The 23,889-nt window shown below is 38.1% G+C and overlaps 3 long non-coding RNA genes across 4 annotated transcripts; 2 read left to right on the top strand and 1 right to left on the bottom strand.

The window, feature by feature from the left end:
• Window positions 1-12,261: 12,261 nt before the first annotated feature.
• Window positions 12,262-13,906, top strand: LOC121983266. Of its 2 annotated transcripts, none has more exons than XR_006112440.1 (3): window positions 12,262-12,415; window positions 12,554-12,666; window positions 13,296-13,376. It is a non-coding gene; the product is annotated as an uncharacterized LOC121983266 (long non-coding RNA). The 2 variants fall into 2 exon arrangements; XR_006112441.1 differs by lacking the exon at window positions 12,262-12,415 and adding an exon at window positions 13,474-13,906 and having other exon boundaries at window positions 12,430-12,666; window positions 13,296-13,402.
• An 841-nt stretch (window positions 13,907-14,747) lies between these two features.
• On the bottom strand, window positions 14,748-15,412 carry LOC121983265. The gene is made up of 2 exons (XR_006112439.1): window positions 14,900-15,412; window positions 14,748-14,812 (listed from the first exon to the last, which is right to left on the bottom strand). It is a non-coding gene; the product is annotated as an uncharacterized LOC121983265 (long non-coding RNA).
• A 402-nt stretch (window positions 15,413-15,814) lies between these two features.
• LOC121983264 lies at window positions 15,815-16,442 on the top strand. Its single transcript, XR_006112438.1, has 3 exons — window positions 15,815-16,024; window positions 16,215-16,317; window positions 16,424-16,442. It is a non-coding gene; the product is annotated as an uncharacterized LOC121983264 (long non-coding RNA).
• Window positions 16,443-23,889: the final 7,447 nt, after the last annotated feature.

Below are 23,889 nucleotides of genomic sequence, written 5' to 3'. Positions count from 1 at the left end.
GCTGTGATGTTCATTTATATATGTTAGGTCCTATTCATGACATGATGTGTGCTTGATTTCATGATATGTTATGTGCTCATTTTCATGATATGCTGTATGCTAAATTTCATGATATGCTATGTACTCATTTTCATGATATGCTGTGTGCTCAATTTCATGATATGCTATGTGCTCAAGTCCATGATATACTGTGTGCTTAAACTCATGATATGCTATGTGCTCAAATTCATGATATGATATGTGCCTAAACTCATGATATGCTATGTGCTCAAATTCATGATATGCTGTTGTTCGAGCAATCCCAATAGTCCGTGCGACCATGTGTTTTGGTGTTTGGGCAAAGGGTTTAAGTTAGGTTCACCCTTGTATTTGATATGTGTATTTGAGTTGTGCAGGTTTGCAGGATACACATGTGACTCAGGTTGATGGCTTCGGGTCTGGTGAAGGATGGAGCATCTGAGGGACCATGGACAAGGCAGCGAGGACAAGGGCCGAGGGAAGCGACTTCGAGGCATACGCGAAGGATGGCATTGGGGACGAGCCGTGGGCTTGAATGCATCCGAGGTCCGAGAGCCAAAGGAAGTAGGCTTGAAGGTAAAAGGTCAAAGCTGCAAAGGAAGCATCAAGTGAGTCATAAGGGTGAGATGCGAGTGCGAGATTGTACTCGGAGTAAAATCCTAGTTTTAGGGTTTCTTGTGGCGATCTTGTAAGCGCTCTTGTGATCTTGTGCGATCGACTACATGTTTTAGCGATCGGCGGTCATTGGCGTGAGCAGAATGTGTGGAATCGAGCGTTGGGATGTAATTGAATTTCCAGAGAGGCGATCATTGCATGTTTTAGCTGATCGGTGGTAGGCGGGTTTTCAACCGTGGCCTATAAAACCAAAGCTTGGGAGCTTGGTTTGAGTTGACGAAATAGAGGTGGTTAATCTCTATTAGTAGTCTACTTGTGCCCTAGCGTCAAAAGAGTTCTTGTGAGGGTTGTGGTGAGGTTTCTCCACCCACAAGGAGCTACGTGAGCTAGCCGGAGTTTGCCGGGGAGTAATCCACCGAAGGATCGGGATCGTCCACCTTACGGACAGCCGTGGAGTAGGAGCCCTAATCTCCGAACCACGTTAAACGATCGTGTCAATTGGTTTGCTTGTCTTTCTCATTCTTAGTCTTTAGCTTTCGTATTTGTATTTGTAATGTTTGTATTCCGCTGTGCTAACAAATACGTAGGAAGCGAGTATTTGGGGGTGCCGTCTATCCAACCCCCCTTCAAGCCGGCCGTCCGATCCCCTACAAGTGGTATCAGAGCAAGGCCGCTCTCCGTCGGACTAACCGCCGAGGAAGCAAAGATGACCGGCTTGATAGATCCGCCAAAGTTCGAAGGAGGAAGCTTATGGGATATCACCTTTTGGATGGTGAAGATGAAGAACTTCTTCGAGACGGATTGGGACACAATGATGGTGGTGGAAGAGCCATTTGAAATCCCTAAAGGCAAGAAAGGGAAGAAGCTCCGAACACGACATTGGACGGAGGAGCAAACCTCACGATCGGAGGCAAACTCAAAGGTAATAGCAATTTTAATTGATTTATTGCCTCCTAATGTGATAAGTGGTGTAGGTAAATATGAGAACGCCCATGAATTATGGAGTAAAGTGAAGAAATTTCCATGGGAGGAATTTTTGCCTACACAACAAGAAGAAGAAAAATCCGAAGAAAGTGATGAAGTGGTCCAAGAGGAGAAGAAGGACCAATCGGATGTGGAGCCCAAGGAGTTGGGTTTAGTAGCTCAAGAAGAGGAGGTGAAGCAAACGGAAGTTGAGTCACGCTCAATATCCGAGGAGGAGAAGGAAGATGAGGTATCATCTACATCCTCAAGAATTGAAGAAGATTCCAAGACAAGTGAAGAAGATGAAGTCTTGGAAGTAAACATAGCAAGCACCTCCATCGAAGTGAAGTCAAATAACAACATAATTTGCTTCGGATGTAATGAGAAGGGACACTACAAGAGTAGGTGTCCATTGGGTAAGAAGAAGGTAACTCCTAAACTCAATCAAGTTATTTTGAATACTAACATGGGTTGTAGGAATGAAGAAGCCCAAAGGAGGAGAATGTGCATTACATGCTTCACGTGTGGGGAGAAGGGCCACTACCACACAAAATGCCCCAAGAAGTGGGAAATCAAGAAGCTTGCGCATCTAAAGAAATGGGAGAAGAAGAAGAGGAGCTCAAATCAAGGGGGAGCTTCAAGGGTAAGGGAGGTATACCCTAATTTGAAATGTAATTCAAATTCAAATTATTATCTTCCCATGCATGCTAGGAGAAATAATGATTATCATTATGTAGCAATGGAAAATTTTGGATTTAGATATCATGATAGGAGTAGGGTAAATGTGGATCAAAACCCTAGGAAATCTATGCATGAAAAATCTAGAAACAATAGACCTAGGGAGACCCAAGGCATTAATCCCAAGAAGGGGAGACACATGCCTAGGAAGGGTAGGTCTAGGAATGTCCAATTTGGACAAATTAACTCTAGGGTTAGAAACCTAGAGAAGGAGAATCAAGCTTTAAGGGGAAAGCTTGATAAGTTGGAACAATTCCTTAAGAGATTCAATGTTGGATCTAAGGAATTAAGGATGATGTTGGGTAGCCAAAGACCCAACAATGATAGATCGGGCTTGGGATACCGATCTAGTCCCTCCAAGGCCAATGAGAGTTCATATGCTAGGGTGGCAAATGATCATGGCAAGGGAGAGGTCTCCAAGGCTAAGGGAAAGTCTTATGCTAGGGTTGCATATGACTATAGCAAGGAGAAGTCAATTAATGGCAAGGGAAAGTCATTTAATGGTAAGAAGAAATTAACCAAGGATAAGGTGTCCAAGGTTAAGAAAGTTACGTTTGTAGGCCAAGTGTCACCGGGGGTGGATCGATGTGGCCTAGCCATTGTGGATGAGTCACCTAGGGAGGTGGCTAAGGCTAAGAGCTCTAGGGGGAGCTCTAAGAGACAATTTGGGACCCATGGCCAATGGATCTCAAGGGAGTTTTACTTGGGAGTCTAGACAAGCCATGGAATGTGCCAAGTGGTTTGGAGACGGACTTGAGTCTCAAACCTAGGGTTTTGGCACAATTAGTTTATGTTTCATGCAAGAAATATGACAATTGGGGTCATATATCATGAAAATTGGTTTTGGATGTATAAATGCCATATAAACCAATGCTAGGGATGCATTGTGGGTTAATATGGACAAATACATCAAGAGGAAGCCAAAACTAGGACTTTAGGTCAAGGTTCAATTGAACTTTTTAGCTAGTTTTGAGTTTTGTGTCAATCTTGGGATTGGTGATAGATACATTTTTGAATGTATTTTTCCCAAGTAGACATGGGTAAAACAGACCTCTCCACAAAATTTGGAGATTTTTGGAGGTCTGTGGAATTATTGGTGCATTTATGAAATTGGGTCAGAAATGCTGAAAAACTGTGCCAGTCGACTGCTAGTTTTAGCAGTCGACTGCACCAGTCGACTGCTAAAAGTTGCAGTCGACTGGCTGGAAACAGAAGCATTCTGTTCGCTCAACCAGTAGCGACCAGTCGACTGGCACTTCTTGCAGTCGACTGATACCAGTCTGAAATTGTTTTCAGCACTGGATTTTGACCAAGTCAACTCATACAAGTGTATGAAATCCATCGGGGATAAACACACGAGTTTAGGGTCTATTGGAATGACAAGTTTTCAACAATTGGGATATTGTTGGAGGACCTTTTGGATGTTAGGCAAAGGGGGAGAAGTAAGGTTTAGTTGGGAAAACCTGAAAGTGCCTTTGCGTAGGGGGAGCCTTGGGATAGGTTCTTAAAAAGCCCGTTGTAAAAATCCTAGCTCATGGGGAGCATAGGTGTAGGGAGAGCCTTGGGATAGGTTCAAATGCATGATGCATTGTTACGGCAGTTGCCAAGTGTGTAACCTTGGCAACGTAAGTCCATTCGGCGTTGTAAGTCCAAGTGTGTAGCCTTGGCATCGTAAGACCATTCGGCGTTGTAAGTCCAAGTGTGTAGCCTTGGCATCGTAAGACCATTCGGCAGAGTAAGTCCAAGTGTGTAGCCTTGGCATCGTAAGACCATTCGGCGGAGTAAGTCCAAGTGTGTAGCCTTGGCATCGTAAGTCCATTGTATGTATTAGCATGTTTATTTGCTATTTGTTTTCCCTAACTTAAACGTATTGCCAAACACCAAAAAGGGGGAGATTGTTGGAGCAATCCCAATGGTCCGTGCGACCATGTGTTTTGGTGTTTGGGCAAAGGGTTTAAGTTAGGTTCACCCTTGTATTTGATATGTGTATTTGAGTTGTGCAGGTTTGCAGGATACACATGTGACTCAGGTTGATGGCTTCGGGTCTGGTGAAGGATGGAGCATCTGAGGGACCATGGACAAGGCAGCGAGGACAAGGGCCGAGGGAAGCGACTTCGAGGCATACGCGAAGGATGGCATTGGGGACGAGCCGCGGGCTTGAATGCATCCGAGGGACGAGAGCCAAAGGAAGTAGGCTTGAAGGTAAAAGGTCAAAGCTGCAAAGGAAGCATCAAGTGAGTCATAAGGGTACGAGTGCACGAGAGATTGTACTCGGAGTAAAATCCTAGTTTTTAGGGTTTTACTGTAGCAGTACTGTAGCGCTACTGTAGCAGTACTGTAGCAGCCGACTGCATGTTTTAGCAGTCGACTGGTGCAGTCGACTGGCAGCGAACAGAATGTGTTGAATCAAGCCGTTGGGATGTAACGGTCGAATTTCCACAGAGGGCAGTCGACTGGTAGGCGGGGTTTTCCAACCCGTGGCCTATAAAACCAAAGCTTGGGAGCTTGGTTTGAGTTGACGAAATAGAGGTGGTTAATCTCTATTAGTAGTCTACTTGTGCCCTAGCGTCAAAAGAGTTCTTGTGAGGGTTGTGGTGAGGTTTCTCCACCCACAAGGAGGTACGTGAGCTAGCCGGAGTTTGCCGGGGAGTAATCCACCGAAGGATCGGGATCGTCCACCTTACGGACAGCCGTGGAGTAGGAGCCCTAATCTCCGAACCACGTTAAACGATCGTGTCAATTGGTTTGCTTGTCTTTCTCATTCTTAGTCTTTAGCTTTCGTATTTGTATTTGTAATGTTTGTATTTCTCTGTGCTAACAAATACGTAGGAAGCGAGTATTTGGGGGTGCCGTCTATCCAACCCCCCTTCAAGCCGGTCGTCCGATCCCCTACAGCTGTGTGCTCAAATTCATGATAGGTTGTATGCTTAATTATGCATGTGTTCATGATATGCTGTGTGCTCAAAATCATGATATGCTGTGTGCTCAAATATACATGCTTTAAGCTATGCCTAAAAGAGTTGCTTCCCTATAAGTGGGATCAAGAGCACTCATCATGATATGAATATGACATGAGTAATATGGACTATGTAAATATGACATGCTATTTTACTTTTAAGGCTTGTACCAAGGGTGGGCTCCATAAGCGCCCCGGGGTCGATGGACTAAGAAACGGGCCTCGTTAGGGATGGGCTCCTAAGTGCCCCTAGGTCGATGGACTAAGAAACGGGCCTAGTATATGCCTTGTAGGGTTCAAGACTTGCTACCTTGGACCTACTAGGATGCGCGCATTTATGTACGTGGTACAAGCCGGGATCCCCTCTTATGTTGAGATTATGTTTAAGTATCTATACTATATGTTTTAACAAACATGATGCATGTTTTAAAAGTTCACCTTGCATATACTTTTTGAATATGCCATGATGAGTATGATGTTCATGTTATGTTATGCCATGCTACCTTGTGTTTATGCCATGATTATGCCATGATATCTATGATTGTGCTCATGATACGTATGATGATCACTTATGATATGCTATGATGCTTTACGTTTTGATATATGCTTTGTGATTGTTGACATGCTATACGGATTTTGTGAGTAGGAAAGGAACTTACTGAGCCATGAGTGCTCACAGCTTACTTTCTTGTACCACAGATAAGGGCAAAGGTTAGATGAACGAGCAGCAGGAGGGGCTAGCAAGATGTGTGGGGTAGTGACTGGCTAAAGAAGAAAAGACCTGCTTACATTAAATATGAACTGTGCTTAGTTGATATTTATTTTATGATTGTAATTGCATGACATTTTATCATGTTAATTCCTATATGTCTTGAAATAATGTAAAGTATGACATATGGATTCTATGTTTCAAAAATTTACAAGTAAGACTTCCGCTGTAATAAGTTATTAAGTTGATAAGTATGGTAAGTAACCCCCATCGCCTTAGCAGGAGGGGCGGGGTGTTACACGCCAGGTGAGGGTTTGAGGGAGAGGTGTCGTTCCAAAATAATAACTCTCTACTTAATTTCCTTATTTATATTAAGTGATTAATACACCCCCAACTCAACCTTAAGTATAATTGTTCTCCTCTTCTTTTAGCACACCCCTGCTGAGGCCCCTTGGTTACTAAAGTCACCCTATATGTCATAGAGTCCATAGGTCTCGGGTTCAATTCCCGCTTAGGCTATTTTAAGTTTTTATTTAATTTTGCTACTTCGGCTATTCTAAAAATTCCATAAAAATATCCTAAAATTTCTGAAAAATAATAGAATATTTCTAAAATAACTTTGAGAATTTTTGGGCGTTACAATGTCCTTCTCCTGCAAGAAAGAGTTAGTTCGAGGTAAAAATAATATTTTAAACTACCCTGCAAAATAGAAGTTATCACAATAGAAGAAGAGTAGTAATTAGATTATGTCTCACCGAGACCGAAATCTAGTTAAGATCTCAAGTTAGAGTTCCGAAATGGTTCTAAATTGGATCAGTGCCTAAGTTCCCTAACCGGGAGCGCGTCCTCACCAAGTCACTCCCCTCCAGTGACTTACCTTAACTTACCTGTCAGACGTCCGATCAGCCCATTGAACCGTTGGACTTCGTGCTAACTATCAGGTCAGCCCGTCGACCTAGCTAGACTTCGTACCAGACATCCAGTTAGCTCGTCGACCAGTTTGGGCTTCATGCCAGCTATCAGGTCAACCCGTTGACTTAGCTGGACTTCATGCCAGACATCCGGTCAGTCCGTCGACCAGTCTAGGCTTCTCCTGCACACTTAGTTAAAGTGTTAGATCACAATGAAACTAACTTAACCTACTTTGTCATTCATTAAAATCTGGGTTAGACCGTTAGTGCTAACCGCACCAACAATCTCCCCCTTTATGATGCAATGACAATCTGGGTTAAGTTAGTGAAAACATATGCAAAAAGTAAACAATCACTTAAGATGATTTTTAGGTTAGGGTTTAGGGTTTGATATTTTGTATTTTGTTTGTTAACTCACTTAAACCCACCTAACCCTCCCCCTTTGGCATTCATCAAAAAAGAATATAGAATGGTTAAGTCAGAGAGAGAAAAAAATGAAATTGCGAATCCAAACTAAAGTTAGATTGGCTTGGGAGAGTTTAAAGTAGAAAATATAGAAAATTTGCTTTAAACGTTATCTTTTAGCTTTTCAAAAATAGCTAACTTAGAAAACCAACTTTGCAAAATCTAAATTTTTATCTACTAGCCCTTTAAAAAAAATATAAAAATAATTTACAAGCATAAATTTTTATAAAGGCAAAATTTCAAATATACCTACTTTACAAAAGTAAGATTAACAAAAGCCAAGTTTGTAAAATCGAACTTTCAAATATACCTAATTTTCAAAACTAAGTTTGTAAAATGTAATTTTAAAACCAATTTTCAAATACAAATCAATTTTCAAAACTAAGTTTTTTAAAATCATTTTCAAGAATAAGTTTTTGAAATTTATTTTCAAAAATAAGTTTTTGAAGGTTATTTTAAAAATGAATAAGTTTTTGAAAGTTAAAAAAAAAAAATTTGAAAGCCATTTTTCAAAGATTAAATTTGCATAATTAAAGTAATTTTCAAAACAATTTTGCTAAAGTATTTTTAAGGAAATGAAAAATACTTTTCAAAATTAATTTTGCATAAATATTTTCAAAAGAAGAAAAAATAATAAGTATGAAAATAATTAATCCTCCCTGAACCTAACATTAATTTTGAAATAAGACTTTTCAAAAATATTTGCCAAAAAAATTTAAAGTAAGATTTTCAAAGTATATATATATATATTTAAAAGTAAGGTAGGATTTTCAAAAAAAAAAAATTTAGAAAAATTGATAAGGAATAATTAAAAAAAATCCCAAAAAAACTTAAGGAAATAATTTTCTAATAAAAAAAATTTGATCTTCTCTCTGAGTTTGATACTCCTCCTAAAGTTGATACTCCCCCTGAATTTATTACTCTTCCTTAATTTATCTCTCCCCCTTAAGTTAACACTAAGGTTTGGATATGTTAAATTTTAGAGCCTTAACATTTTTTCTACCTAAGTGTTTTAGGAGATTTAGTAACACTTATGTTTATAAAGTTTATTATTTATATAAGAATTTCTATATACTTGTTTATATAAGTTTGATTGAAATAAGGTTATTTAAATTAATCTGTAATAAGTTAACTAGCTCAATTCAATACTTATTTGATTAAAACAACTTAAATTTTGTATTAAATGATTGAATTAATTGATTAAATGAAAGTCTTATTAGTATTAGCCCTAGTACCAATTATGAGATGATTGTAAAGGACTCCTTTTATATCATATTTTATTATTAATAAAGGCAAAGTTGGTTATTATAATTACTTCAATTCAGTGCCGAATGAATAAGTATAATAATGAGACTGGTTGAATTGATAGTGAGATATTGTAGATATACATAAAACACTACTCTTAACTATTCCTAGTCAAGCATTAATATGCAAGGACAATATTAATGCGTTGAGACTAGCATGTAGGTCAATGGATAACTTAATCTCATAAGTCATGGATATGAGATATCAAGTTGACACATGAGTATATATTAGAGAATATATACTGAATGACCCACCATGAGAATGTTTCATAGATCATTATATGAGTGTCATAAATATTCTCATGTGACTATTAGTATGAATAGTCCTTAGACTTGAAGTTACTACGGTTCCCTATGTAACACCCCAAATTTCATGATTTGGAGTCCTAAAAGACCTTATTAAAATCTAGAAATGTTTTAGAAAAATTCTAGAGATTTTTAGAAATTTTTAGAATATTTTTATGTAATTTTTGGAAGTCGTTTGGTATTTTTACCAAAAGGAAGTTTTGACAAAAAATGTCCAAGCCGAGGTTCGAACTAGCGACCTTTGACTCGGTCAAAACCCAGCTAACCAACTGGGCTAGCAGTCGTTACTTGAACAAATAAAGGAAGAGATTTATTTAAGTAATAGGAATTAATAACAAAGCAATAAAAGGAAGAAAAAAAGGTAGCAGCCGAGAATTGAACCCGGGGCTTTTAGCTTGGTCAAAACCCAACGAACCAACTGTTCCGCGGACATTTCATGAAAGAGTAAGGCAGCGAAATTATCTTAAGTTAATAGAAATACCAGAGTTATAAAAGGAACTTAGGGCTTGAGAATTTCCCGAGCCCTAATTTCTCCCGAATCCCTTCTTCTCTTCTCTCGCGTGCGCGGCGTCAACGACTTCTCTTGGGCGGAAAGCGAAGCCGAGTTAGGGCTTCACTCCGGCGGCCGATTGAGGGAGTTTTCCGAGAGTTCTCCACCTCCTCACAATCCTTTCGTCGAGGAGAGCTTATGGGCACGAAGAGGAGCCGGATTGTTGAGTTCTCCGCAAGCCCTAGAAGCATTAGAAGCCTTCTTCTCGGTTGTAAGTCCAAGAACGCTAGGTAAGTTGCTTACTCACCTGCAGAAGAGTAGTTTTGGATTTCCCGTTATTCTTTTCTTTCTGATTTTTACAGCATGTTTGCTTCCTTAAGTTGCTGCTGCAAATTGAGGATTTAAATCCTTGTATCTTCTTGATGTTTATTTTGAAACATGCTGTAAGGAATAGGTTGTAAAGGGTTAGTACACAGTTTGAGTTTTACAGAATTTGGATTTAAGCTGTAAGATTTGTTGCTTAAGTTTTCTCCCGTGAATTCTTGCAGAATAGTTAGGAAAGGGTTTTTGTTTTGTTTTAAGTCTTCAGCAAGTTTAATTTGGTTGGTTTTGTGCTATGTATGAGATAGGAACAACCTCGTTGAAGTTTGGAACAACCCCTCTTGGATCTTGTAGCAAACCCGGATTTGATTCTATGATCTGTAGTTGAAGCTTTCGATGTGTGCTAGCTTAAGTTTTGATGGCTTTGTATTTGTTCTGGAGTTGGATTAGTGAAGTGTTGCTAGGATTTCTGGGTGTCAACGGCCCTGTGCTTACCGTTCATTTGACATCAACTTGAGAAGAATTGTGAGAGTTAGAATCTGGACTATTTAAGAAAATCTCTTTTTCTTCCATTGTCTCCTTAGGATGGTTAAATTGTGCATGCACTATTAGTGAGTCCGAATAGATCACGTAAAGGATTTAAGAGAAGAACTATGCATGATTAGTTGTGCTTAAGCTAAAGTTTAAATCATACAGCAGAAATTAGTTTGTAGTAGTGCAGATTTTTCAATGGGTAGTAGAGCAGATTTTTGTTATGTACCATGCAGATTTTCGTTAGTTATAATATGCAAAATCATTTGTTTAAGTATTCACTCTTAGTATGTTCAAGTGTAAATTTCAGATTTGCTTTCCTTGTTCTAATTATGACGTAGCAAGCTTAAGGAATTCAGATGTGGTTTCCTTTATTTAATTTTGTTGTAGCATACTTGAAGAAGTCAGATTTGTTTCCATGCTTTGGATTTTCCGTACAGCTAGTGTATTTTGTTTTCTTTGCTTTGGATTTCATTATACATCAGTGTAATAGCTAGAGATTATTGAGTAGCATGCATTCTTTGCTTTCTTTCTTATATCTCAGTTGTAGCAAGATTTAAGGTTTTTAATTCCCACAAGTTTTAGATTTAGTTAAGCTTGTATGATGTGCAGATTCTCTAGTTTTCATTTTGCTATTTTTAACAAGCATGAACAACCATGTGTTCTAGTGGAAAAATAAGAGTTCTATTAAATTCTTTTAGAAGTATTAACAAGTATAAGATAGATGAAGAAAAGAAAGAAAAAGGCCAAGACTTTAAGTAGAATCCCAAAGTCAAGACTTTAGGGATTTTGGCACACAAGGTGCTTAAAGAAAATGCCGAGGCATTATATATTAGAAATATTAAAAGATAACAAGTATTTTACTTTTATCAGTCACTACAAGAAAAAGCCTCATAGACATCGGTGGAACAACAACAGTTTTAAGCAAAAACCGATGTCTTTGAGTATTGTACACCGGTTTTTCCAAAAACCGGTGTCTATAAGCGTAGATTTTCGCTCATAGACATCGGTTTTTTAGCCGATGTCTATGAGCACTTTTTTTTTTGTTAATAGACATCGATTTTAACAGCGGTTTTTAAAACCCGATGTTAATGAACCAAAAAAAAATAATTTAACTTTTCCACCAGCCAAAATTTATAACACTTCACAAAGTTCCCTCCAAACCTAAATCAATATCGCGCCCCTTCTCTCAGCCTAAACCTAAACCTAAACCTCCGACCATCTCTCTCAGCCTCATCTCCCTCTTCCCCTTCTTGGATCTCTTCCCCTTCCTGGATCGACGCCCCTTCCTCTCCTGATTAGGATCAAAACCACCTGCTTCGATCCTAAGCAAAATCGTAGTTCCATTCTGCCTCCTCGTCCGATCCTCTCTTCCTCCTCCTCCTTCCTCTCTTCGCTCTTCCCGGCTAAGGTAGGGGCCGACAAGATCCGAACAGCTAGAGGATGCCCACGACCACCATGGCACGGTTGGTCGGCAACATGAGGGAATCCGAAGGAAGAGAGAACAACACCGAGATCTCTGATCTTGTGTAAAGGGGTCTCCTTCTTCTGAAGCAGAGAGATCGAGTGCAGTACAAGAATAACGAAGTATGTCTGCTTGTTAAAACCCTAAAATTGCAGGCATAAAGGCTCTCCGTGCTTCATTTTCTCCTTCTCGGCCTCTTCGCTCGCTGGGTACACGGTCATCTTCAAAACCTCTCGTTTCCTCTTTTCATTCTTCTTAATCGTCTGATTGCTAAAGGTTGAGGATGGCGTTTGGGGTTAACCTCTCTATAAAGCGCCGAAGCCTTTTCTTTTCCCCCGACTTTCTCCTCTATTCTTCCTCTGCTTCTCGCGACTTCGGTCTTCACGCGACCGAGACCGGCGATTTCTTCTTCTCTCGGTGGCACCGGCGAAGAGCGGACCTTGGAGCGTTGAGAGGAAGAGAGGTTAGTTACAGCCGAACCTTCTTTCTCCCCGATCCCTTCCTCCCTTCTCTGATCTCGGTGAACAACGGCGACGGATCTCGATCGGTGGATTTCGCCGGCTGTCGGGAGGGAACCAAGGGCATCGGCGTTGGATCAGGCCAACATCGATTGTTTGGAGGAGGTAACAACCATTGTTCCTTCCCGATCTCTGTCCCTGTTCGTCGGCAAGAACAAGTCGTTGCCCTAACTTCGATCTTGGAGGTAAGGGTTTGGTTTTGGTTGTGAATTCGAACCTTGATCCTTTCTAGTGTTGATTCAGGTGGTTCTTTCTGGGAAGCAGAGACTGGTATTTTGGTCCCGGCCACCACAGCTCTGTTGGATCGATCTCTTCTTCGTATCAGTGATCGTCTCCGGTGATTGAAGGGTGCAGAGGTAATGAGGTCGATCTGTTGTTGTTGTTAACAGGTTGTTTTGATGACTTCTTGTTATTCTTTCTTCTTGATCCGGCTAGTGAAGATGCACTATGTAATGTTCTGTTTGTAGGGGATTGAGGTACGGTTTAGTTCTTGTTCCTTACCCTTGTGCGATCATTAGTTGCAGTAGATGTTACCTAATGAATCCTGTGTGTTTTGAGCTGGATCCACGGCAGAGTCAATAAGAATTTGTTTGTTCTGGTGTTGGAGGTTAAGGGTATGATGTGTTACTAGTTAACAAGGATAAGAGTTGTTATATTGGGTAATTGAATGTTGTAAATAAAGATTAACCTGAATCTGAAATGGTTTCAGTGACATTTAGGTTTCATGTTAGGTGATTATGGAAGATTGTAACCTTGAAGATCTAATGGGAATTTAGATATTGGATGGTTTAGGTTAGAATATAAATTTAATATGGTTATGTTAAAAGAAGGGAGCCGTACCTATGGTTAGCGTTTCTTTTGTATGTTCATTTCCTCCAGGTTTTTGTAATTTAATTTCCACCCTCTAGGGTTTTTTTTTTAATTCAGTTTTCGATGCCTAATTCCACCCTGCTTCTTTCTGACATACATTTACACATTGTTTCAGAGGATGCGATGTGCTTATTTTAGATATTGGATTGGGAAGTGCAGAGAATCAAGCAAGGGTCAAGGAGTTGCTTCATGTGGAGGAATCAAAACTAGAGGAGGATGAGGGTAAGTGTTTTTACTCATAATATTATTTTAGTTTATGTTCAGATCAGTTGGCACTCGATTCTGTGCTTTAGGAAATACCACTCCAGCAGTGAGATGGGTTCGAGATGATAAATATGATTGCATCCGATTAAAGCATTGCAAGGTGAGCTATATTCACTGTGTATCCCCCCTTCAGAGTACATATGTATCTGTATAGTAATTAATTTCAATATAGGCACATCAAATTACCTTAATTGTTTCTGGACATAGACTTAATCCTTTGGATTACTTTATTTTAATTGGTAGAGTATTTGCCACTACCTTTCTATTATTCATTCTTTTGCTTTGCAGGTTGTGAAAAAATTGATTGGCATCGGAAAGGAGACTATTTCACTACTGTCGTTCCTAGTGATATCCTAATTATGAATTTTAGTTGTACTTATTTTTAGTCATTCCTAGTGCCTATTTTATATCTCAGTTTTGTTTCTTTCTTTTTTCTAATACACACTGACAAATTGGAAATATATAAAAGTCATGACATTATACCTAGTTACCTAGCCTTTGAGACTGGAATCAAGATGAAACCTAAAGTGCCCTGAAAAGTTTAGGCATACCAAATTCTCTCAGTTTAATGACAGAGGTCAGTTGTGTTCCAAACTTTATTATTTTCCTTGTTTTTCATTTACCGCGTCTAGATTAAGAAACTATGGCTTTCTAACTCAAATAAAAATTGCAATTCCTGCCTATCTTAGACCTAACATTAACTTATTAATTGAACAGGTGTTTTAGATTGTAAATTTCATCCGAGGCAGCCATGGCTATTCACAGCTGGAGCAGATTCTGTCATTAAACTGTATTGCCACTAATGATAGATTCTCCAGGAAACTTTGAAGAATCTCCTCGAGTCAAGATACGTGAGTACTTGCTGATCCTACATGACTACGGTAGCAAGTTCATGTTCTTTGCTGAAGCTGCAACCTATTTATGAGGTCGTTCTATATGGCATCGACACCTAGAGCAAGTTCGTGTTCTTTGCTAAAATTGCAATCTATTTACAAGGTCTTTAGGTTAGTTTTGTTGTTAATTTATTTTATTGTTGGCTGCTAAAACTGTCTATAATTTCTAAATTACTTATAAAGCTATATCCTTTTATGTCGACTTATAATTTATTTTATTAAGATTTTTGAACTTAAGCATCACCTTCAGATTTAAGTTAGTTACTTTATTTTCATTGTCTTTGAAGGACTACTGTTATTATATATTTTCCTGGTTTCTTGTCATGGTTATTCCTTATCCTCTATCCTTTATGTACTTTCTTTTGCTTTAGATGCTAGAACAAAAAGCAAACTAATGTAACCCAGTGTGCTGATGTAGCTGCTTCAGAAATAAAGCATAGTTAAAGATCCCCAGTAGATGATGCAGTGCTCATTCCTTGCATAAACAAATCCAAACACCAAGCAAGGTATATACAAAAAATACAATGAAGGTCATCTGTAGACACGTTGGAAGGTTTCATACCAAAACATTGTAGTCGTCACCAAAACCTCCAAGGGTCCTTAAATGGGGGAACATAATTTTCCGTAGGAGGGAGGAGACGAAAAGATTCTACCGTCTTTTGAAGTACAGGGCCCAACTGCAGAAAAAACCCAACCGTTCAGAATGTTACGGATTTGAAAGAATTTTAGTTCTGAAACTGGAATCATATGATCCTGAAATCAGGGAGATAATAACAAGTTGTTTTTTTCCTTGTTGAATAACTTCATTTTAATAATTTTTCCCAAGTCATGCTTTGCTTTACAACCTAACCATCCACAAGCATTGTCAAGCCTTGGCAACATATATATACATGGATTGGTAAGCTTTAGAAATGTTTGATGACAACTGTGCGGATAGTTTATTTTTGTTCCTTAATGAAACTTCTCTTCATGCAGTAATATGATGAGTGTTGCTGCATCATTCTATAAGGCAATTTTAGCAGTTACAACAGGGATATCTGTGCCCTTCAACAACTTGGCTATTATATACAAGCAACAGGTAGAGTACTATATCTGCCTTTTTCATTGCTAGTTTGAGAGTTACTGCATATTGCCTCATTTAATAGAAGAAAGTCATATAATTTGTCTATCATCTTCTTTGTTGTCTTTGCCCCTAGTTGGAAATTGATAGTTCTCTTGTATTACAATAGGGAAATTATGCAGAAGCGATAGCCTGTAAATTTGATTGGATTATAGTTTTATATTGATTGGATTATAGTTTTAAATTTGATGGAATGCTTGCCTTTATGCACAGAGACTATGCTTTGCATCGGAAGTGAATGGCATCGTTATCCTTCTTCATTTTTTATGCCTTCGTACATTAAGGAAGTTCAATGGATAAATGAAGGATTTAGGGGTCTTCTCCCATATCCTTTTAATTCAAGTTTGGGAGGCATGACAACTACCCCACCTTATTTCAATGACAAGAACAAGGGTTCTCATGGCCAATATGTGTCTATTAATGGGATTTTCAATGTCTTGCTTACCACGCTAATCCTACTTCTGATTGGATTTGCAGCTTCAAGATATCAAACTCTACACCTTCTATATGGAGCTAGATTTGCAAAAGCCATATCCAACTCGAGGAAGTGACTTATTGACATGGGAGGTAGGTGTACCTCTTTAGTTCCGCTTTTAACCAAATATCCCTATAAAGATTCATTTGTGTGCTCTTAACAGATCTATTCCTACAACGTTGTTATCTAGGATTAGCATTTATTTTGTTAAATGTGATTTATGCACCTATAATTATCCTGGTGAAGTTAGCATTCTATTAAACTAGATTATGACCTTTACAGAGAACTTATTGGTAACCAAGGACTTTGTGAAGATAGAAAATTTTTGCCTTGCTCGTGAAGTTCATTCGAAGCCACCATTCACAGAATAGGTTTCAACACGCTGGTAAGCATGTTTATGACAAGCACTTGTGATCTTATATTTTTTATTTGATACATGTACACATTTGTTTTAGTTATTTGACATATGGTGGATTTATGTGTTTTTACAGTTTACAAATCTCAAGTACTTGAAATTGATGAAATGCAGTTCGAGTGGGCTGAATGCATGCTAGATTACATTTGAAGTGCGGTTCTACCTTGATGTGTTAAAAGAATGTTCTACCTTGATTTTGATATCTATTAGCTAGCTTTTGATGTAAAAAGAATGTTTGGGTATTTTATGGATATTGTTGTAAGAAGATTATTTATATAATTTGTGAATATTTGTGTATTTTATGGATATTATTGAATGAAGAATATTTGTATAATTTTTGAATATTTGTGTATTTTTTTTTTGTTATTGTCGATTTTTCATTATTTCGGAAATCAAATTTGTGCTGTTAAAAAATATACATATTACATCGGTTTTCCACCGTTGTAAAATCGGTGTTATTAACTAATATTACATCGGTCATTTACCGCTGCCAAAACTGGTGTTATTAACATACAATATTACATCAGTTTTACACCGTTGATGAAACGGTGTCGTTAAGTGATACTACACCGGTTAATAACCGATTCGAAGACCGGTGTCGTTAAGTGATACTACACCGGTTTTAACCCGATGTCTAAAATGGCAGACTTTTAACATCGGCTTCATAGACATCGGTCGAAAATGAAATAGACACCGGTGGAAAACCGATGTCTATGAAGGTTTTTGTTGTAGTGAGTGGCACTGTACTGGACTCTCAGTTGTCTTTGGGTTGGGCTCCCATAGTCGTCCCTAGGTTTAGATAACCTAGTATGCAGGACTCTCAGTAGTCCTTGGGCTGGGCTCCCATAGTCGGTCCCTAGGTTTAGATAACCTAGTAAACCCTACTAGATTCGGGACCAGCTATCTCGGGTCTAGTTAGGGATGCGCGCATAGTAAGTACAGTTGTCGGGCCCAAGAAGAAGTTGATTATTATTTTGAAGTATTATAAGTATAAGTTTTTGAACAAACAAAATAAGTTTCACATAAGTATAAAAGTATAAAAGAATAATTTTAGAACAAATGAATCAAGTTTCACTTTGTCTTAGAATCAGCAAGTTTAGTTCTTTATGCTAGCATGATTGTATAGATTTACTTTACATGTTTAGCACTTCAGTATGTTTATTTATTTACTAGTAGATGAGCATGAGTAGTTTTCCCTTTGAGCATTCAGTTTTAGTTTTCAGTATATTTACATGCATATCGAGTTTTTGCGAGTTAGATAGCGCTTACTAAGCATTTTGCTTATAGATTGCATTTCCTCTTACTGCAGATAAAGGAAGGCGACAAGGTGGCGCAGATGATGTGTGATGTCAGGACTATGGAAGTCTTGGGACTAGAAAGGAGTTCCTTTAGTCTTCTTTCCTTATTTTAGTTTCTGCATTTTAGTTATTGTAACCATTTGAGTTGTATTTTAAGTTCATGTCATTTGAGATTATTCTGTTTAGATTGCATGTAGGATGAATTCAGTTTAGTAAGTAGATATTTGTGTGTTTGATACTTATTTAACTGCGTGGGTGTTTGATAAATGTTCCAGCCGCCTGTGGCTGATGTATACTATGCTTGTATCTTGGTTTATGGTCACCGGTACAAGGGAGACTCTGTCAAAATTTTTCGGTAGGGTTTCCATGTGATTTGTAATCATACCGGTTAAGTAGAGTTAGTAGTTAAGTAGCGGTCATCCTTAGAGTGTAGTAGTAGTAAGAAGGGTGGTCGTTACGCCCTACATAAGGAGTTGTATACTTTAGTATCGACAAACGTCACCCATAACAGGGTGGACCATAAAGTCGATCACTGGGTATGCAATAAGTTATGCGGAGGGATGTGAGTGATGTAGATGGGATCTATCCCTTCCATATGATGGAAGTGATATCTATGAGCCTCTTGATTAGTAGGACACAAGAATGTATGACCATGCTTAAATGAGTCAATATGCAATATTGAGCTTATTTAATTGAGTGTGTCTATTTAGAGATCAAGAAACATAAATATTGATAAGAGGATGACACGGTCTATGCCTCATTGATCAATCTAGATATCGAGGATAGAAGGATTGAGTCATACAAGATAATAGCCACGGAAAGGTTAAGTCAGATCTCGACATTCTCGTCACTTGGGTAGTAATGATGCCTTGCTAGATGTCACTCATTGCTTATGTATTTAAATGTTGATTTGGATACATTGGCAATGTTACGAGAACCTATTGGGTCACACACAAAGAACAAGTCAATGGAGATGGATTCATATGATGAATCATTGGATTAAGTCTAATTCAAATTGGACTCATTGAGTAAGACTCAATTAAATCCAACTATTAGATTGAGTCCAATTCAAATTAGACTCATTGAATCAATTGGATTGATGATTAATGAGTTGGACTCATTATATGACTTCATGAATTATTTGATGATTAATGAGTTGGACTCATTATATGATTTCATGAATTTGAATTCATGAAGAAAGAGGAGTGTACAACTTGAATTACTCATGCATTGGATGCATTGGATGAAGAATGAACAATTTGAATTGCTCATGAATTGCATGCATTGGATGCATTTGATTCATTGGATGAAGAGTGAACCATTTGAATTGCTCATGCATAGGATGCATTGGATTCATTGGATGAAGACAAATATTAATGTCAATCAAGGTAATTGACATTAAGGCAGGAGGCAATTTCATGAATTTATAAAAGGGAGTTTTTGAATTCATTTTCATGATGAGTTTTTGGTGTTCTTGCTCTTCTTCCTCCTCCTCTCTTCCACTTGGCTGAAACTTCCAAGAAGGGTTGCTAGCACAACCTTTGGTTGTTTTATTCTCCACTTGGTGAGTTTGTGTGATAAACGAGACTTGTTCATGTGGATACCATAGAGGCGCGACCACTTGATCGCGCTAGGATCCGTATCTAAAGAAACATTGTTGTCGAAATTGTGAAGGGAACACAACAAAGGTATAACTTTCTCATGTATAAAAATTAGTACTTAGTATATGGTTTCCTTTCGCATGAATATTTTGGAAAGGAACTAGATGTTTTCCGCTGCGCTTGCCCGTGTTTAGCACCCTAGTTCCTTATAATGGTATCAGAGCCACTTGCGAAGGTATATACTAAGTAGTTAGAATTTCATATGTGATATAGAAATTGCATGACATGTTTATTATGATTTGCATGATTATGAGCAAGTTTAAAATAATTTTTTAAATAATTTTTGAGTTAAGTTAGTTTTTAAAATAATTTTTAAAATAAGTTAATTTTAAAATAAATTAAATTTTCAATTGAATTGAATTTGATTTGGTTTAATTTAATTTTAATTAGATTTAATTTAATTTGGTTCGATTTGATTCGATTTGGTTCGGTTCGATTCGATTCGGTTCGATTTGATTCAATTTGGTTCGCTTCGATTTGGTTCGATTCGATTCGATTTGATTTGAAGTCCTTAGTCATCTCACCCGATCTAGGTTTTCAATCAAGGGATCCTATAATTTTTGTGAGATGAGTTAGATTTAGTTTCAGGGTTTGGTTTAACTTTGTGTTAGATTCAGATTTAACTCTGGGCTCAAAAAATAGGGATAAACTTCTGGGCTATGGTGAGTCACTTGGACATCATTAGAGTAACCATGCCTTTGAGGTTTTTCAAATAGTCCTATCCACTGAACTTAGTACAAAACCTTGGTCTAACTAGTTAGGATCCGTATGGGGTAGCTTCGGTTAGTTCCACTAAGACAAATGCACCAGGTCGAAGCCATATCTTCCTAGACATGCATAGACAAAGTTTCCCTAATGTACTATTATCCAAAACTTTACCAGTACCATAATTCAAGTTAAACTTTTGTCCATTTTTAACTAGTCCTAATTACCCTGCCGAGTAGGTTATTTTTGGTCACCCTGTCGGGTAGATTATTTTTTTAGGTGCCAACTAGTTTGGAGCCTCCCCTAAATTATTGATTTTTTTAAAGATTTTCGTATAATTAGGATTAGTTTTAGTTAAGATTTAATGTTTAATTTGTAATTTAAATTTAAGTTTTAATTTAATTTAAGCTTTAAGTTTTAATTTTAAGTTAATTTAAGTTTTAATTTTAATGTAATTTAAGTTTTAATTTAATTTTGAATTAATTAAATTGGTCACATTATCTTTTTTTTTGAAGGAGTGTATTTAATGTTTAAGTTTTTATTAATTTTTAAATTTGAATTAATTAAATTGTTTGAATTATATCTCTTTAAAGGTTTATCTTTTAACCTTTTATTAATTGTTAATTTTGAATTTTCTAGATTATCTTTGCCTTTTAAGTTGATATGATTAGTTGAATTTATTAGATTAGTCTTATCTTTAAAATTTATTTTTTTTGTTAATTAAATTATCTTGGGTTTGGATATGATTTTCTGGATTGATATTGTCTAGATTATTAAATAATTTATTAAGAAAAATTTATTAATTTTGTCTAGATCAATATTTGACGTTGTCATCATTTTCATTTGAATTTTCAGATTTATTTAAGTTTAAATTTAAATTTTTAATATTTAACTTTTCTGAATTTGTTAATTTATTTAAATTTTGTGTAAAGTAATATTTTTAATATTATTAGTTGAATTTTTCTTAGAGGTAGAGTCATTCAAATTGATTTGTTTATCATTTGAATTTTTAGGGTTATTAATTATTTTCAGATTTTCTGTATTTTCTAAATTAATTAGATTTGTTTTATCAGCTAATATCCTAGGGGTATTTTTGCATGTATTATCAAATGTACTATTTTCACGTATATTTTCATATATATTCAAATTAACATGCATATTTTTTAAACTACTACTAGCAGGGGTGTTTTGGTAAATATCACTAACCTCGAGCGCAACCCCTAATTCAGTGGGCTTTTGGATTGGATTTGACTTGAGTCCAAATTTGATTTTGATTTGATCCTCTAGCTCTAACGTCTCCTCGTGTAGCTTGATCAACGGTCCAAAGCTCATATGCATTCTTGTACTTTTCTAGTTTGCATAAAATATTGTTAAGTAAAATATTACAAATAAGTTTACTTATATTTCCGTTCAATTCTGAGTCCCGAGAAGGTTTTCTCAATATCGACACATTATCGAAATTTAAGCTTCCTAAGAACCATTCCATTTCTTGCTTCTAGTAGTTGAAATCTTCTTGATCATATGGTGGTAGTTCGTGGATGCTTCGTCTTTCTTGAATAGACATTGGTATATTTGCAAAAAAAAAAAAAAAAAAAAAGACAAGAAATAATTTCCAAGACTTTGTCTTGGGATAAGCAATGTGGGAGATAAAGAAATATGCATGAGAAAAATATTTTTTCTTAAAAAAATAAAATATTAAAAAATATTACTACAAATTTTGTTAAACGTGATATTTTGTCAACACTAACCAACGGTGAAGAAATGAAAATGAATTTTTCAAAAATATTTTGGAGGGAAAAAATGAAAGGCGTAAGAATATCTTTTAAGTAAAAACGATACCTAATTTTTTTTAAAAAGAAACCCCTTGTCTAATTGGTGGTTGCACCAAATCAGAGCGGTACCTGCTCTGATACCACTTGTTGGATCATGAAAGTCGATAGAGGGGGGGGGGTGAATATCGATCGAAAACGTTCGTAGAGAGTACGCAGCGAAAAAGAATAAAAGCAATGCTAACAAGAACCAATTTACTTGGTTTAGAGCCTTGGTCGACTCCTACTCCAAGACCCACACTCCTCGAGTGCTTTCGTTGGGCAATCCACTAGCAGTTCGAAAAGATGAATACAAAATTAAAGTATAGGAATGCTAAATAAATGAAATATCGACAACAATTAAGGAAAAAGAAAGTAGCACATTGTCGGAGAAGCTTTGCAGTGTCGCAGGAGCACAGCGCTGTATAGCAAGCGTTGGAAGACGTAGTTGTGAATTGTATTGCTTCGGGGTGAGACCTCCTTATATAGGATGCTTCGGGCGCTGGGACCGTGACATAGGTCCCGCCAATCAGCACGCTCCCCATGATGACAGGATAGAATTTTTGCCTCTGGGTGCCCGGACCGATTCCGGGCGCCCGGACCAACTTCGGGAGCTCGGACCAACTTCGGGAGCTCGGACCAACTCTGGGCGCCCGGATCCCTTTCGGGCACCCGGACCACCTTTCTCCAGAATGTCCTCCTGCAAGAAAGAGTTAGTCCGAGACAAAAATAATATTTTAAACTACCCTGCAAAGCAGAAGTTAGCACAATAGAAGAAGAGTAGTAATTAGATTCCGTCTCACCAAGACCGGAATCTAGTCAAGATCTCAACTTAGAGTTCCAAAATAGTTCTAAGTTGGATCGGCGCATAAGTTCCCTAACCGGGAACGCGTCCTCACCAAGTCACTCCCTTTAGTGACTTACCTTGACTTACCTGCCAGACGTTCGGTCAGCCCGTCGACCCGTCTGGACTTCGTGCTTGCTATCAAGTCAGGCTTTCAACCTAGCTGGACTTCGTGCCAGACATCCGGTCAGCCCGTCGACCAGTCTGGGCTTCGTGCCAACTATCAGGTCAACTCGTTGACCTAGCTAGACTTCGTGTCCGACATCCGATCAGCTAGTCTAGGCTTCTCCTGCACACTTAGTTAAAGTATTAGATCACAATGAAACTAACTTAACCTAATTTGTCATTCATCAAAATCTGGGTTAGACCGTTAGTGCTAACCACACCAACACAAGTTAGCTATCTCACTCGGAGAAGAGCCCCTGAAGCGGAAAAGGACCACAAATTTCATAGTGGTAGATGCGCCCTTGGCCTACAACGCTATTTTGGGTTGACCGACACTCAATGAGTTTCGAGCGATAGTGTCCACTTACTACCAGAAGATCAAATTCCCGGTGGATATTAAAGTAGGCGAAGTCAAAGGAGATCAACTCGTCGCTCGGCGTTGATACGTCGAGATGGTCAAGTCTAAAGCATGAGCCGCTCGGAAGACACCTTGCCTGGAGGTGAACGCCATCATTGAAAAACCCCCCCACTCTGGTTTATGAAGAAAAAAAAGAAGTTCAGATCCACCCTGACCGCCCGGAAGCAACTACCTTCATTGCTACCGATCTGGAGGAGGAGTAAAAGACAGAGCTGGTAGCTTGCCTCAAACAGAATCATGATGTGTTCGCCTAGATGACACACAAGCTTTCCAGTATTTCACCGAGTGTGGCTCAGCATGAGCTACATGTCCGACCGAACACTCGGCCAGTAAAACATAAGAAGAGGAACTTTAGCACGGAATAGAACTTGGTCATCCGAGCGGAGATAGAGAAATTACTGGAGGCCGACCACATACGAGAGGTATAATTTCTGAGCTGGCTAGCTAACATAGTACTGGTCCCTAAGCTGGGAGGCAAATGGAGGGTCTGCATAGACTTCCGCGACCTGAATAAAGTGTCCTTGAAGGATTTCTATCCGTTGCCCTAAATAGACCAGATGGTGGACTCTATGGCCGACTGTGAGCTGATCTGCATGCTCGACGCATATCAAGGTTATCACCAAGTGTCGCTCGCCCTAGAAGA

The sequence above is a fragment of the Zingiber officinale genome, chromosome 5A, assembly GCF_018446385.1.
Source record: "Zingiber officinale cultivar Zhangliang chromosome 5A, Zo_v1.1, whole genome shotgun sequence".
Taxonomy (NCBI): domain Eukaryota; kingdom Viridiplantae; phylum Streptophyta; class Magnoliopsida; order Zingiberales; family Zingiberaceae; genus Zingiber; species Zingiber officinale.
This window is presented reverse-complemented; position numbering and strand designations above follow the sequence as displayed.